We start from the raw sequence: 16,929 nt of genomic DNA, 5'->3' as shown, positions 1-16,929 counted from the left end.
TATTTATGAAAAGCAGCTGAAATCATATGATGAGTTAGGAACATGAGAAGTAGTTTCAATTGTATGATGAGTTTGGATCGCTGAATGAGCCTAATCATATGAACAATTTGGATCCACTAAATGGCTAAAGCATGTCAATGATTTTTATCCATCGAAATGGCCAATGTCAAAGGTTTGGATCACTAGAAATAAGCCAAATCATATAAATTTGGATCGTTGTAAAAAGAAACCTGATTGTTTGAATTGTGTATGAACAGAAGAGGGTTTAGGGCATGGATCAACACGACATATCCATTGCCATGGATCAAGAAAAGAAGCTTCAACCATCTGATGAGTTTGGATCAGGAAAAGCAACTTCCATCGTATGTTGAGTTTGGATCATGAAAAGCAGCTTCAATCGTATGATGAGTTTGGATCGTCGAATGAGCCTAATCTTATGAACAATTTGGATCCACTCAATGGCTCGAGTATGTCAATGACTTTTATCTATCGAAATGGCCAATGTCAAAGGTTTGGATTACTAGAAATGAGTAGAATCATATTAATTTGGATCGTTTTAAAAAGAAACTTGATTGATTGAATTGTGTATAGAACAGAAGAGGGTTTAGGGCATGGATCAACTTAGCATATCAATTGCCATGGATCATGAAAAGCAGCTTTAACCATATGATGAGTTGGGATCATGAAAAGCAGCTTCAATCATATGCTGAGTTTGGATCATGGAAAGCAGCTTCAATCGTATTATGAGTTTGGATCGCCAAATGAGCCTAATCATATGAACAATTTGGATCCACTGAATGGTTCAAGCATGTCAATGGTTTTTATCCATCGAAATGGCCAATATCAAAGGTTTGGATTACTAAAAATGGGCCGAATCATATTAATTTGGATCGTTGTAAAAAGAAACCTGCTTGATTGAATTGTGTATAGAACAGAAGAGGGTTTTAGGGCATGGATCAACTTAGCATATCCATTGTCATAGATCATGAAAAGCAACTTCAACCATATGATGAGTATGGATCATGAAAAGCAACTTCAATCATATGATGAGTTTGGTTCATGAAAAGTAGCTTCAATCGTATGATGAGTTTGGATCGCCGAATGAGCCTAATCATATGAAAAATTTGGATCCACGGAATGGCCAATGTCAACGTTTTGGATCACTAGAAATGGGTCAAATGTTATTAATTTGGATCGTTGTAAAAGGAAACCTAATCAATTGATTTATGTATAGAATAGAAGAGGGTTTAAGGCATGGATCAACTTAGCATATCCATTGCCATGGATCATGAAAAGCAGCTTCAACCATACTATGAGTTTGGAACATGAAAAGCAGCTTCAATCATATGATGAGTTTGGATCATGAAAAACAGCATCAATCGCATGATGAGTTTGGATCTCCCATGTCAATGTTTTTTATCCATTGAAATGGTCCATGTCAAAGGTTTGGATCAATATCAACGGTTCAAATCATATGAAACATGATTGTTTGAAATTTGTATAGAACTAAAGAGTCCTACAAAATTCACGATGTGGATCACTAAGAACCAACCTCAAATATTATGAATATATAGATCAACTTAACATATCCATTGGGATGGGTCATGGAAAGAGGCTTCAATCATATGATGAGTTTAGATCACTAACAGCGGCACGAATCATATCATGCATTTGGATCGCTTAAGGTGTTGAATGATACAAGAAGTCAAAATCCGCTGAATTGGCCCAAGCACTTCAAAGGTTTTGATCCATTGAAATGGCCCAAGCTTGTCAAAGGTTTGGATCACTAGAAATGGTAGGATCATATGAAATGTTTGGACCATTGGTAAAGAAGAAGAGAGGCCTACAAAATTTAGGGCATGTATCAACTTGGCATATCCATTGCCATGGATTATGATCATATGATGAGTTTGGATCATGAAAAGCAGCTTTAATCGTATGATGAGTTTGGATCGCCGAATGAGCCGAATCATATGAGCGATCCACTGAATGGCCCAGCAAGTCAATGTTTTTAATCCATCGAAATGGCCCATGTCAAAGGTTTGGATCACTATAAATGGGCCAAATAATATGAATCTGGATCGTTGTAAAAAGAAACTTGATAATTTGAATTGTGTATAGAACTGAAGAGGAACCTACAAAATTAATGAAGTGGATCACTGAGAACTAGCCTCAAATATTACGAATAGATGGCTCTCATCTTAACATATCCATTGGGATGGGTCACGGAAAGAGGCTTCTTCAATCATATGATGAGTTTAGATCACTAACAACAGCAGGGATCAACTTAGCGTATCCATTGCCAAGGATCGTGAAAAGCAGCTTTAGTCATACGATGAGTTTGGATCATGAAAAGCAGCTTTAATCATATGATGAGTTTGGATCATGAAAAGCAGCTCCAATCCTATGATGAGTTTGGAACGCTGAATGAGTTGAATCATATGAACAATTTGGATTCACTGAATGCCCCAAGCATGTCAATGTTTGGATCATGAAAAGCAGCTCCAATCCTATGATGAGTTTGGAACGCTGAATGAGTTGAATCATATGAACAATTTGGATTCGCTGAATGCCCCAAGCATGTCAATGTTTTTTATCCATCGAAATGGCTCATGTCAAAGGTTAGGATGACTATAAATCGGCCAAATTTTATGAATTTGGATCGTAGTAAAAAGAAACTTGATTGTTTGAATTGTGTTTAGAACTGAAGAGGGTCCTACAAAATTAACGAAGTGGATAACTGAGAACCAGCCTCAAATATTATGAATAGATAGTTTAACTTAACATATCCATTGGGATGGGTCATGGAAAGAGGCTTCAATTTTATGATGAGTTTAGATCACTCACAACAGCACAAATCATATGATGCATTTGGATCGCTGAATGGGCCGAATCATATAAGAAGTTCAAATCCGCTAAATGGCCAAACACGTTAAAGGTTTTGATCCATTGAAATGGCCCAAGCACGTCAAAGGTTTGGATCACTAGAAATGGGCCAAATCATATGAACAATTTGGTTCATTTGTAAAGCTGAAGAGGGTCCTACAAAATTTTGGGCATCAATCAAATTAGCATATCCATTGCCAAGGATCATGAAAAGCAGCTTTAATCATATGATGAGCTTGTATCAAGAAAGGCAGCTTCAATCAATGAGTTTGGATCATGAAAAGCAGCTTCAATCCTATGATGAGTTTGGATCGCTGAATGAGCTGAATCATATTACGAATAGATAGTTTAACTTAACATATCCATTGGGATGGGTCATGGAAAGAGGCTTCAATTTTATGATGAGTTTAGATCACTCACACCAGCACAAATCATATGATGCATTTGGATCGTTGAATGGGCCGAATCATATAAGAAGTTCAAATCTGCTAAATGGCCAAACACGTTAAAGGTTTTGATCTATTGAAATGGCCCAAGCATGTCAAAGGTTTGGATCACTAGAAATGGGCCAAATCATATGAACAATTTGGTTCATTTGTAAAGCTGAAGAGGGTCCTACAAAATTTGGGGCATCGATCAAATTAGCATATCCATTGCCAAGGATCATGAAAAGCAGCTTTAATCATATGATGAGTTTAGATCATGAAAAGTAGGTTCAATCATATGATGAGTTTGGATAGCTGAATGAGCCGAATTATATGAACAATTTGCATCCACTGAATGGCCCAAGCATTTCCATTGCCAAGGATAATGAAAAGCAACTTTAATCATATGATGAGTTTGGATAGCTAATGATCGAAACTTAGCATATCCATTGCCAAGGATAAACAAAAGCGGCTTTAATCATATGATGAGTTTGGATCATGAAAAGTAGGTTCAATCATATGATGAGTTTGGATCATGAAAAGCAGCTTCAATCGTAGGATGAGTTTGGATAGCTGAATGAGCCAAATTATATGAACAATTTGTATCCACTAAATGGCCCAAGCATGTTAATGTTTTTTATCCATCGAAATGGCCCATGTCAGGTTTGGATCACTATAAATGGGCCAAATCATACGAATTTGGATCGTAGTAAAATGAAACTTGATTGTTTGAATTGTGTTTAGAACTGAAGAGGGTCCTACAAAATTAACGAAGTGGATAACTGAGAACCAACCTCAAATATTACGAATAGATGGTTCAACTTAACATATCCATTGGGATGGGTCATGAAAAGAGGCTTCAATCTTATGATGAGCTTAGGATCACTAACAACAGCACAAATCATATGATGCATTTGGATCGCTGAATGGGCCAAACCATATAAGAAGTTCAAATCAACTAAATGGCCAAACACGTTAAAGGTTTAGATACATTGAAATGGCCCAAGCATGTCAAAGGTTTGGATCACTAGAAATGGGCCAAATCATATGAACAATTTGGTTCATTTGTAAAGCTGAAGAGGGTCCTACAAAATTTTGGGCATCGATCAAATTAGCATATCCATTGCCAAGGATCATGAAAAGCAGCTTTAATCATATGATGAGTTTGTATCAAGAAAGGCAGCTTCAATCATATGAGTTTGGATCATGAAAAGCAGCTTCAATCCTATGATGAGTTTGGATCGTTGAATGAGCTGAATCATTTGAACAATTTGGATCCACTGAATGCCCCAAGCATGTCAATGTTTTTTATCCATCGAAATGACCCATGTCAAAGGTTTGGATCACTATTAATGGGCCAAATCATATGAATTTGGATCATTGTAAAAAGAAACTCGATTGTTTAAATTGTGTATAGAACTGAAGAGGGTCCTACAAAATTAACTAAGTGGATCACTGAGAACTAGCCTCAAATATTACGAATATATGGTTCAACTAAACATATCCAATGGGATGGGTCATGGAAAGAGGCTTCAATCGTATGATTAGTTTAGATCACTAGCTGCAGCACGAATCATATGATGCATTTGGATTGCCGAATGGGCCGAAGCATACAAGAAGTTCAAATCCGCTAAATTGCCTAAGCACGTTAAAGGTTTTGATCCATTGAAATGGCCCAAGCATGACAAAAGGTTTGGATCACCAGAAATGGGCCATCATATGAACAGTTTCGATCATTAGTAAAGTTGAAGAGGGTCCTATAAAATTTTGGGCATGGATCAACTTAGCATATCCATTGCCAAGGATAATGAAAAGCAGAATGATGAGTTTAGATCACTAACACCAACATATCAAGTTCCATGGATCAAGAAAAGCAGCTTCAACCATATGATGAGTTTGGATCATGAAAAGCAGCTTCAATCATATGTTGAGTTTGGATCTTGAAAAGCAGCTTCAATCGTATGATGAGTTTCGATCACCGAATGAGCCTAATCATATAAACAATCTGGATCCACTGAATGGCTCAAGCACGTTAAAGATTTTTTTCCATCGAAATGGCCAATGTCAAAGGTTTCGATCACTAAAAATGGGCCGAATCATATTAATTTGGATCGTTATAAAAAGAAACCTAATTGATTGAATTGTGTATAGATCAGAAGAGGGTTTAGGGCATATCCATTGCTATGAATCGTGAAGGGCAGCTTCAACCAGACGATGAGTTTGGATCATCAAAAGCAGCTTCAATCATATGTTGAGTTTGGATCATGAAAAGCAGCTTCAATCCTATGATGAGTTTGGATCACCGAATGAGCCTAATAATAAGAACAAGTTGGATCCACTGAATGGCTCAAGCATGTCAATGATTTTTATCCATCGAAATGGCCAATGTCAAAGGATTGGATCACTATAAATGAGATGAATCATATTAATTTGGATATTTGTAAAATGAAACTTAAATGATTAATTGTGTATAGAACATAAGAGGGTTTAGGGCATAGACCAACTTAGCATATCAATTGTCATGGATCATGAAAAGCAGCTTCAATCATATGTTGAGTTTGGATCATGAAAAGCAGTTTCAATCATATGTTGAGTTTGGATCATGAAAAGCAACTTCAATCGTTTGATGAGTTTTGATCACCGAATGAGCCTAATCTTATGAACAATTTGGATCCACTGAATGGCTCAAGCGTGTTAATGATTTTCATCCATCGAAATGGCCAATGTTAAAGTTTTGGATCACTAAAAATGGGAGGAATCATATTAATTTGGATCGTTGTAAAAAGAAACCTGATTAATTGAATTGTGTATAGAACAGAAGAGGTTTTTAGGGCATGGATCAACTTAGCATATCCATTGCCATGAATCATGAAAAGCAGCTTCAACCATAGGATGAGTTTGGATCATGAAAAGTAGCTTCAATCGTATGATAAGTTTGGGTCGCCGAATAAGCCTAATCATATGAAAAATTTGGATCCACTGAATGGCTCAATGTCAAATGTTTGGATCACTAGAAATGGGCCAAATCATATATTAATTTGGATCATTGTAAAAGGAAACCTCATCCATTGAATTGTGAATATAACAGAAGAGTTAGGGCGTTGATCAACTTACGATATCCATTGGCATGGATCATGAAAAGCAGCATCAACCAGACGATGAGTTTGGATCATGAAAAGTAGCTTTAATCATACATTGAGTTCGGATCCTAAAAAGCAGCTTCAAATGTATGATGAATTTGGATCGCCGAATGAGCCTAATCATATGAATAATTTGGATCCACTGAATGGTTCAAGCATGTCAATGATTTTTATTCATCGAAATGGCCAATGTCAAAGGTTTGGATCACTAAAAATGGGCTTTAATTTGGATCTTTGTAAAAAGAAACCTGATTGATTGAATTGTGTATAGAACAGAAGAGGTTTTTAGGGCATGGATCAACTTAGCATATCCATTGCCATGAATCATGAAAAGCAGCTTCAACCATAGGATGAGTTTGGATCATGAAAAGCAGCTTCAACCATATGTTGAGTTTGGATCACGAAAAGTAGCTTCAATCGTATGATGAGTTTGGGTCGCCGAATAAGCCTAATCATATGAAAAATTTGGATCCACTGAATGGCTCAATGTCAAATGTTTGGATCACTAGAAATGGGCCAAATCGTATTAATTTGGATCGTTGTAAAAGGAAACCTTATCGATTTAGGGCATGGATTAACTTACAATATCCATTGGCCTGGATCATGAAAAGCAACATCAACCATACGATGAGTTTGGATCATGAAAAGTAGCTTTAATCATATGTTGAGTTTGGATCATAAAAAGCATCTTCAAACGTATGATGAGTTTCGATCGTCGAATGAGCCTAATCATATGAATAATTTTGATCCACTGAATGGCTCAAGCATATCAATGATTTTTATTCATCGAAATGGCCAATGTCAAAGGTTTGGATCACTAAAAATGGGCTATAATTTGGATCATTGTAAAAAGAAACCCGATTGATTGAATTGTGTATAGAACAAAAGAGGGTTTTTGGGGCACGGATCAACTTAGCATATCCATTGCCATGAATCATGAAAAGCAGCTTCAACCGTAGGATGAGTTTGGATCATGAAAAGCAGCTTCTACCATATGTTTGAGTTTGGATCACGAAAAGTAGCTTCAATCGTATCATGAGTTTGGGTCGCCGAATGAATTTTGTATATAATAGAAGAGGTTAGGGCATGGATCAGCTTACAATATCCATTGGAATGGATCATGAAAAAGCAACATCAACCATACGATGAGTTCGGATCATGAAAAGTAGTTTTAATCATATGTTGAGTTCGGATCATAAAAAGCATCTTCAAATGTATGATGAGTTTGGATTGCCGAACGAGCCTACTCATATGAATAATTTGGATCCACTAAATGGCTCAAGCATGTCAATGATTTTTATTCATCGAAATGGCCAATGTCAGAGGTTTAGATCACTAGAAATGGGCCCAATCATATTAATTTGGATCGTTCTAAAAGGAAACCTTATCAATTGAATTGTGTATAGAACAGAAGAGGATTTATGGCATATCCATTGCCATGGATTATGAAAAACGGCTTCAACCATATGTTGAGTTTGGATCATGAAAAGCAGCTTCAATCGTTATGATGAGTTTGGATCGCCGAATGAGCCCAATCGTATGAACAATTTGGACCCACTGAATGACTCAAGCATGTCAATGATTTTTATCCATAGAAATGGCCAAGTCAAAGGTTTGGATCACTAGAAATGAGCCGAATCATATTAATTTGGATCGTTGTAAAAAGAATCCTGATTGATTGAATTGTGTATAGAACAGAAGAGGGTTTAGGGCATGGATCAACTTAGCATATCCATTGCCATTGATTATGAAAAGCAGCTTCAACCATATGATGAGTTCGGATCATGAAAAGCAGCTTCAATCATATGATGAGTTTGGATCATGAAAAGTAGCTTCGATCGTATGATGAGTTTGGATCATCGAATGAGCCTAATCATATGAACAATGTGGATCCACTTAATGGCTCAAGCATGTCAATGATTTTTATCCATCGAAATGGTCAATTTCAGAGGTTTGGATCACTAAAAATGGGTTGAATCATATTAATTTGGATCATTGTTAAACGAAACCTGATTGATTGAATTGTGTATAAAACAGAAGAGGGTTTTAGGGCATGGATCAACTTAGCATATCCATTGCCATGAATAATGCAAAGCAACTTCAACCATAGGATGAGATTGGATCATGAAAAGCAGCTTCAATCATATGTTGAGTTTGGATCATGAAAAGTAGCTTCAATCGTATGATGAGTTTGGATAGCCGAATGAGCCCAATCATATGAACAATTTGGACCCACTGAATGACTCAAGCATGTCAATGATTTTTATCCATAGAAATGACCAATGTCAAAGGTTTGGATCACTAGAAATGAGCCAAATCATATTAATTTGGATTGTTGTAAAAAGAATCCTGATTGATTGAATTGTGTATAGAATAGATGACGGTTTAGGGCATGGATAAACTTAGCATATCTATTGCCATTGATCATGAAAAGCAACTTCAACCATACGATGAGTTTGGATCATGAAAAGCAGCTTCAATCATATGTTGAGTTTGGATCATGAAAAGCAGCTTCAATCATATGATGTATTTGAATCGCCGAATGAGCCTAATCATATGAACAATTTGGTTCCACTAAAAGGCTCAAGCATGTCAATGATTTCTATCCATCAAAATGGCCAATGTCAAAGGATTGGATCACTAGAAATGAGCCTAATCAATCATATTAATTTGGATCGTTGTAAAAAAAAACCTAAATGATTTGATTGCGGATAGAACAAAAGAGGGTTTAGGGCATAGATCAATTTAGCATATCTATTGCCATGGATCATCAAAAGCATTTTCAACCATATGATGAGTTTGGATCATGAAAAGTAGCTTCAATCATATGTTGTGTTTGGGTCATGAAAAGCAGCTTCAATCGTATGATGTGTTTGGATCGCGGAATGAGCCTAATCATATGAACAATTTGGATCTATTGAATGGCTTAAGCATGTCAATGATTTTTATCCATCAAAATGGCCAATGTCAAAGGATTGGATAACTAGAAATCATCCTAATCAATCATATTAATTTGGATCATTGTACAAAGAAACTTAAATGATTTAATTGTGTATAGAACAAAAGAGGGTTTAGGGAATAGATGAACTTAGCATATCAATTGCCATGTATCATGAAAAGCATCTTCAACCATATGATGAGTTTGGATCAGGAAAAGCAGTTTCATTCGTATGATGAGTTTGGATCGCCGAATGATCCTAATCATATGAACAATGTGGATCCATTGAATGGCTTAAGCATGTCAATGATTTTTATCCATCAAAATGGCCAATGTCAAAGGATTGGATAACTAGAAATCATCCTAATCAATCATATTAATTTGGATCATTGTAAAAAGAAACTTAAATGATTTAATTGTGTATAGAACAAAAGAGGATTAGGGCATAGATGAACTTAGCACATCAATTGCCATGGATCATGAAAAGCATCTTTAACCATATGATGAGTTTGGATCAGGAAAAGCAGCTTCATTCGTATGATGAGTTTGGCCGAATGATCCTAATCATATGAACAATTTGGATCCACTAAATGGCACAAGCATGTTAATTATTTTTATCCATCGAAATGGCCAATGTCAAAGGTTTGGATCACTAAAAATGGGACGAATCATATTAATTTGGATTGTTGTAAAAAGAAACCTGATTGATTGAATTGTGTATAGAAGGATCATGAAAAGCATCTTTAACCATATGATGAGTTTGGATCAGGAAAAGCAGCTTCATTCATATGATGAGTTTGGCCGAATGATCCTAATCATATGAACAATTTGGATCCACTAAATGGCACAAGCATGTTAATTATTTTTATCCATCGAAATGGCCAATGTCAAAGGTTTGGATCACTAAAAATGGGACGAATCATATTAATTTGGATTGTTGTAAAAAGAAACTTGATTGATTGAATTGTGTATAGAACAAAAGAGGGTTTTTGGACATGGATCAACTTAGCATATCTATTGCCATTCATCATGAAAAGTAGCTTCAACCATAGGATGAGTTTGGATCACGAAAAGCAGTTTCAATCATATGTTGATTTTGGATCATGAAAAGTAACTTCAATCGTATGTGATGAGTTTGGATCACCGAATAAGCCCAATCATATGAACAATTCGGATCCACTGAATGGTTCAATGTCAAATGTTTAGAGATCACTAGAAATGGGCCAAATCATATTAATTTGGATCGCTGTAAAAGGAAACCTTATCGATTGAATTGTGTATATAACAGAAGAGGTTAGGGCATGGATCAACTTACAATATCCATTAGCATGTATCATGAAATGTTGATCATGAAATGCAGCCTCAACCATACGATGAGCTTGGATCATGAAAAGTAGCTTCAATCATATGTTAAGTTCAGATCATAAAAAATAGCTTCAAACGTATGATGAGTTTGGATCGCTGAATGAACCTAATCATATGAATAATTTGGATCCACGGAATGACTCAAGCATGTCAATGATTTTTATTCATCGAAATGGCCAATGTCAAAGGTTTGGATCACTAAAAATGGGCCGAATCATATTGATTTGGATCGCTGTAATAAGAAACCTAATTGATTGAACTGTGTATAGAATAGACAAGGGTTTTAGGGCATGGATCAACTTAGTATATCCATTGCCATGAATCATTAAAAGCAGCTTCAACTATAGGCTGAGTTTGGATCATGAAAAGCACCTTCAATCATATGTTGAGTTTGGATCATGAAAAGCAGCTTCAATCGTATGAGTTTGTATCGTCGAATGAGCCTAACCATATGAATAATTTGGATCCACTGAATGGCACAAGCATGTAAATGATTTTTATCCATCGAAATGGCCAATGTTAAAGGTTTAGATCACTAGAAATGGGCCAAATCATATTAATTTGGATCGTTCTAAAAGGAAACCTTATCGATTGAATTTTGCATAGAACAGAAAAGGGTTTAGGGCATGGATCAACTTATCATATCCATTGCCATGGATCATGAAAACCAGTTTCAACCATATGATGAGATTGGATCATGAAAAGCAGCTTCAATCATATGTTGAATTTGGATCATGAAAAGTAGCTTCAATTGTATGATGAGTTTGGATCGCCGAATGAGCCCGATCATATGAACAATTTGGACCCAGTGAATGGCTCAAGCATGTTAATGACTTTTATCCATAGAAATGGCCAATGTCAAATGTTTGGATCAAAAGAAATGAGTCGAATCATATTAATTTAGATCGTTGTAAAAAGAATCCTGATTGATTGATATGTGTATACAACAAAAGACGATTTAAGGCATGGATCAACTTAGCATATCCATTGCCATTGATCATGAAAAGTAGCTTCAACCACATGATGAGTATTTGCATCATGAAAAGTAGCTTCAATCATATATTGAGTTTGGATCATGAAAAACAGCGTTAATCGTATGATGAGTTTGGATCGCCGAATGAGCCTAATCATATGAACAATTTGGATCCACTGAATGGCTCAAGCATGTCAATGATTTCTATCCATGGAAATGGCCAACGTCAAAGGTTTGGATAACTAGAAATGGGCCAAATCATATAAATTTGGATCGTTGTAAACAGAAACTTAAATGATTGAATTGTGGATAGAACAAAGAGGGTTTAGAGCATAGATCAACTTTGCATATCAATTGCCATGGATCATGAAAAGCAGCTTCAACCATTGGATGAGTTTGGATCATGAAAAGCAGCTTCAATCATATGTTGAGTTTGGATCATGAAAAGTAGCTTCAATCGTATGATGAATTTGGATCGCCGAATAAGCCTAATCATATGAACAATTTGGATCCACCGAATGGCTCAAAAGCATATTAATGATTTTTCTCCATCGAAATGGCCAATTCAAAGGTTTGGATCACTAAAAATGGGCCGAATCATATTAATTTGGACTGTTCTAAAAAGAAGCCAGATTGATTGAATTGTGTATAGAACAAAAGAGGGTTTTAGGGCATGGATCAACTTTAGCTTCAACCATATGATGAGTTTGGATCATGAAAAGCAGCTTCAATCATATGTTGAGTTTGGATCGTGAAAAACATCTTCATACATATGTTGAGTTTGGATCATGAAAAGCAACTTCAATCATATGTTGAGCAGCTTCAATCGTATGATGAGTTTCGATCACTGAATGAGCCTAATCATATGAACAATTTGGATCCACTAAATGGCTAAAGCATGTCAAAGATTTTTATCCATCGAAATGGCCAATGTCAGAGGTTGGGATTACTAAAAATGGGCCGGATCATATTAATTTGGATAATTGTAAAAAGAATCCTGATTGATTGAATTGTGTATAGAATAGAAGAGGGTTTTAGGGCATGGATCAACTTAGCATATCCATTGCCATGAATCATGAAAAGAAGCTTCAACCATAGGATGAGTTTTGATCACGAAAAGCAGCTTCAATCATATATTGAGTTTGGATCATGAAAAGTAGCTTCAATCATATGATGAGTTTGGATCGCCGACTAAGCCCAATCATATAATGAGTTTGGAACAATTTGGACCCACTGAATGGCTCAAGCATGTCAATGATTTTTATCCATAGAAATGACCAATGTCAAAGATTTGGATCACTAGAAATGAGCCGAATCATATTAATTTCGATCGTTGTAAAAAGAATCCTGATTCATTGAATTGTGTACGGAACGGAAGACGGTTTAGGGCATGGATAAACTTAACATATCTATTGCCATTGATCATAAAAAGCAGCTTCAACCATATGATGAGTTTGGATCATGAAAAGCAGCTTCAATCATATGTTGAGTTTGGGACATGAAAAGCAGCTTCAATCGTATGATGTGTTTGGATCGTCGAATGAGCCTAATCATATGAACAATTTGGATCCACTAAATGGCTTAAGCATGTCAATGATTTTTATCCATCAAAATGACCAATGTCAAAGGATTGGATCACAAGAAATGAGCCGAATCAATCATATTAATTTGGATCGTTGTAAAAAGAAACTTAAATGATTTAATTGTGTATAGATCAGAAGGGGGTTTAGGGCATAGTTTAAATTAGCATATCAATTACCATGGATCATGAAAAGCATCTTCAACCATATGATGAGTTTGGATCATGAAAAGCAGCTTCAATCGTTTGATGAGTTTGGATCGACGAATGAGCCTAATCATATGAACAATTTGGATCCACTGAATGGCACAAGCATGTTAATGATTTTTGTCCATTGAAAAGGTTAATGTCAAAGGTTTGGATCAATAAAAATGGGCCAAATCAAACTAATTTGGATCGTTGTAAAAAGAAAGCTGATTGATTGACTTGTGTTATAAAACACGAGGTTTTTAGGGCATGGATCAACTTAGCATATCCATTGCCATGAATGATAAAAAGCAACTTCAACCATAGCAAGAGTGTGTATCATGAAAAGCTACTTCAATCATATGTTGAGTTTGGATCATGAAAAGTAGCTTCAATCGTATGATGAGTTTGGATCGCTGAATGTGCCTAATCATATGAACAATTTGGACCCACTGAATGGCTCAAGCGTGTCAATGATTTTTATCCATAGAAATGGCCAATGTCAAAGGTTTGGATCAATAGAAATGAGCCGAATCATATTAATTTGGATCGTTGTAAAAAGAAACCTGATTCATTGAATTGCGTATAGAATAGAAGACGGTTTAGGGCATGGATCAACTTAGCATATCCATTGCCATTGATCATGAAAAGCAGCTTCAACCATATGATGAGTTTGGATCATGAAAAGGAGCTTTAATCATATGTTGAGTTTGGATCAAGAAAAGCAGCTTCAATCGTAAGATTAGTTTGGATCTCCGAATGAGCCTAATCATATGAACAATTTGGATCCACTAAATGGCTCAAGCATGTTAATGATTTTTATCCATCGAAAAGGCTAATGTCAAAGGTTTGGATCACTAAAAATGGGCCAAATCATATTAATTTGGATCGTTGTAAAAAGAAACCTGATTGATGAGTTTGGATCACTAAAGCAGCTCAACTTAGCATATCTATTGCCATTGATCATGAGAAACAAATTCATGCATATGATGAGTTTGGATCATGAAAAGCAGCTTCAATCATATGTTGAGTTTGGATCATGAAAAGAAACTTCAATCGCATGATGAGTTTGGATCATGAAAAGCAGCTTCAATCATATGTTGAGTTTCGATCATGAAAAGCAGCTTCAATAGTATGATGAGTTTGGATCGCCGAATGAGCCTAATCATATGAACAATTTGGATCCACTGAATGGCTCAAGCATGTTAACGATTTTTATCCATCGAAATGGCCAATGTCAAAGGATTAAATCAGTAGAAATGAGCCGAATCATATTAATTTGGATCATTGTAAAAAGAAACTGAAATGATTTAATTGTGTATAGAACATAAGAGAGTTTAGGGCATAGGTCAACTTAGCATATCAATTGCCATGAACCATGAAAAGAAGCATCAACCATACGATGAGTTTGGATCATGAAAAGCACTTCAATCATATGCTGTGTTCGGATCATAAAAAGCAGCTCCAAACGTATGATAAGTTCGGATCGCAGAATGAGCCAAATCATATGAATAATTTGGATCCACTGAATGGCTCAAGCATGTCAATGATTTTTATTCATCGAAATGGCTAATGTCAAAAGGTTTGGATCACTAAAAAAGGACCGAATCATATTAATTTGGTTCGTTGTAATAAGAAACCTGATTGATTGAATTGTGTATAGAATTGAAGAGGGTTTTAGGGCATGGATCAACTTAGCATATCCATAGCCATGAATCATGAAGAGCAGCTTCAACCATAGAATGAGTTTGGATAATGAAAAGCAGCTTCAATCATATGTTGAGTTTGGAACATGAAACGCAGCTTCAATCGTATGATGATTTTGGATCGCCGAATGAGCCTAATCATATGAACAATTTGGATCCACTGAATGACTCAAGCATGTCAATGATTTTTATCCATCCAAAATGGCCAATGTTAAAGGTTTAGATCACTAGAAATGGGCCAAATCATATTAATTCGGATCATTGTAAAAGGAAACCTTATCGATTGAATTGTGTATAATGCAGAAGAGGTTAGGGCATGGATCAACTTAGCATAGCCATTAGCACGGATCATGAAAAGCAGCATCAACCATACGATGAGTTTGGATCATGAAAAGCAACTTCAATCATATGTTGAGTTTGGATCATAAAAAGCAGCTTCAATCATATGAACAATTTGGATCCACTGAATGGCTCAAGCATGTCAATGATTTTTATCCATCCAAAATGGCCAATGTTAAAGGTTTAGATCACTAGAAATGGGCCAAATCATATTAATTCGGATCATTGTAAAAGGAAACCTTATCGATTGAATTGTGTATAATGCAGAAGAGGTTAGGGCATGGATCAACTTAGCATAGCCATTAGCACGGATCATGAAAAGCAGCATCAATCGTATGATGATTTTGGATCGCCGAATGAGCCTAATCATATGAACAATTTGGATCCACTGAATGACTCAAGCGTGTCAATGATTTTTATCCATCGAAATGGCCAATGTTAAAAGTTTAGATCACTATAAATGGGCCAAATCATATTAATTTGGATCGTTGTAAAAGGAAACCTCATCGATTGAATTGTGTATAATACAGAAGAGGTTAGGGCATGGATCAACTTAGCATAGCCATTAGCACGGATCATGAAAAGCAGCATCAACCATACGATGAGTTTGGATCATGAAAAGCAACTTCAATCATATGTTGAGTTTGGATCATAAAAAGCAGCTTCAATCATATGAACAATTTGGATCCACTGAATGACTCAAGCATGTCAATGATTTTTATCCATCAAAATAGTCAAAGTCAAAGGTTTAGTTCATTAGAAATGGGCCAAATCATATGAATTTGGATCTTTGAAAAAAGAAACCTGATTGTTTGATTTGTGTATAGAACAGAAGAGGGTTTTAGGGCATGGATCAACTTAGCATATCCACTACCATGGATCATGAAAGGCAGCTTCAACCATATGTTGAGTTTGGATCATGAAAAGCAGCTTCAATCATATGTTGAGTTTGGATCATGAAAAGCAACTTATCATGTGAACAATTTGGATCCACTGAATGGCTCAAGCATGTTAATGATTTTTTTCCATCGAAATGGCCAATGTCAAAGGTTTGGATCACTAAAAATGGGCCAAATCATATTAATTTGGATCGTTGTAATAAGAAACCTTATTGATTAAATTGTGGATAGAATAGAAGAGGGTTTTTGGGCATGGATCAACTTAGCATATCCATTGCCATGTATCATGAAGAGCAGCTTCAACCATAGGATGAGTTTTGATTATGAAAACCACCTTCAATCATATGTTGAGTATGGATCATGAAAAGTAGCTGCAACGGTATGATTTGTTCCCAATGAGCCTAATCATATGAATAATTTGGATATCGAAATGGCCAATGTCAAAGGTTTAGATCACTAGAAATGGGCCAAATCATATTAATTTCAATCGTTC

The sequence above is a fragment of the Magnolia sinica genome, chromosome 10 (assembly GCF_029962835.1).
Source record: "Magnolia sinica isolate HGM2019 chromosome 10, MsV1, whole genome shotgun sequence".
NCBI classification, from domain to species: domain Eukaryota; kingdom Viridiplantae; phylum Streptophyta; class Magnoliopsida; order Magnoliales; family Magnoliaceae; genus Magnolia; species Magnolia sinica.
This window is presented reverse-complemented; position numbering follows the sequence as displayed.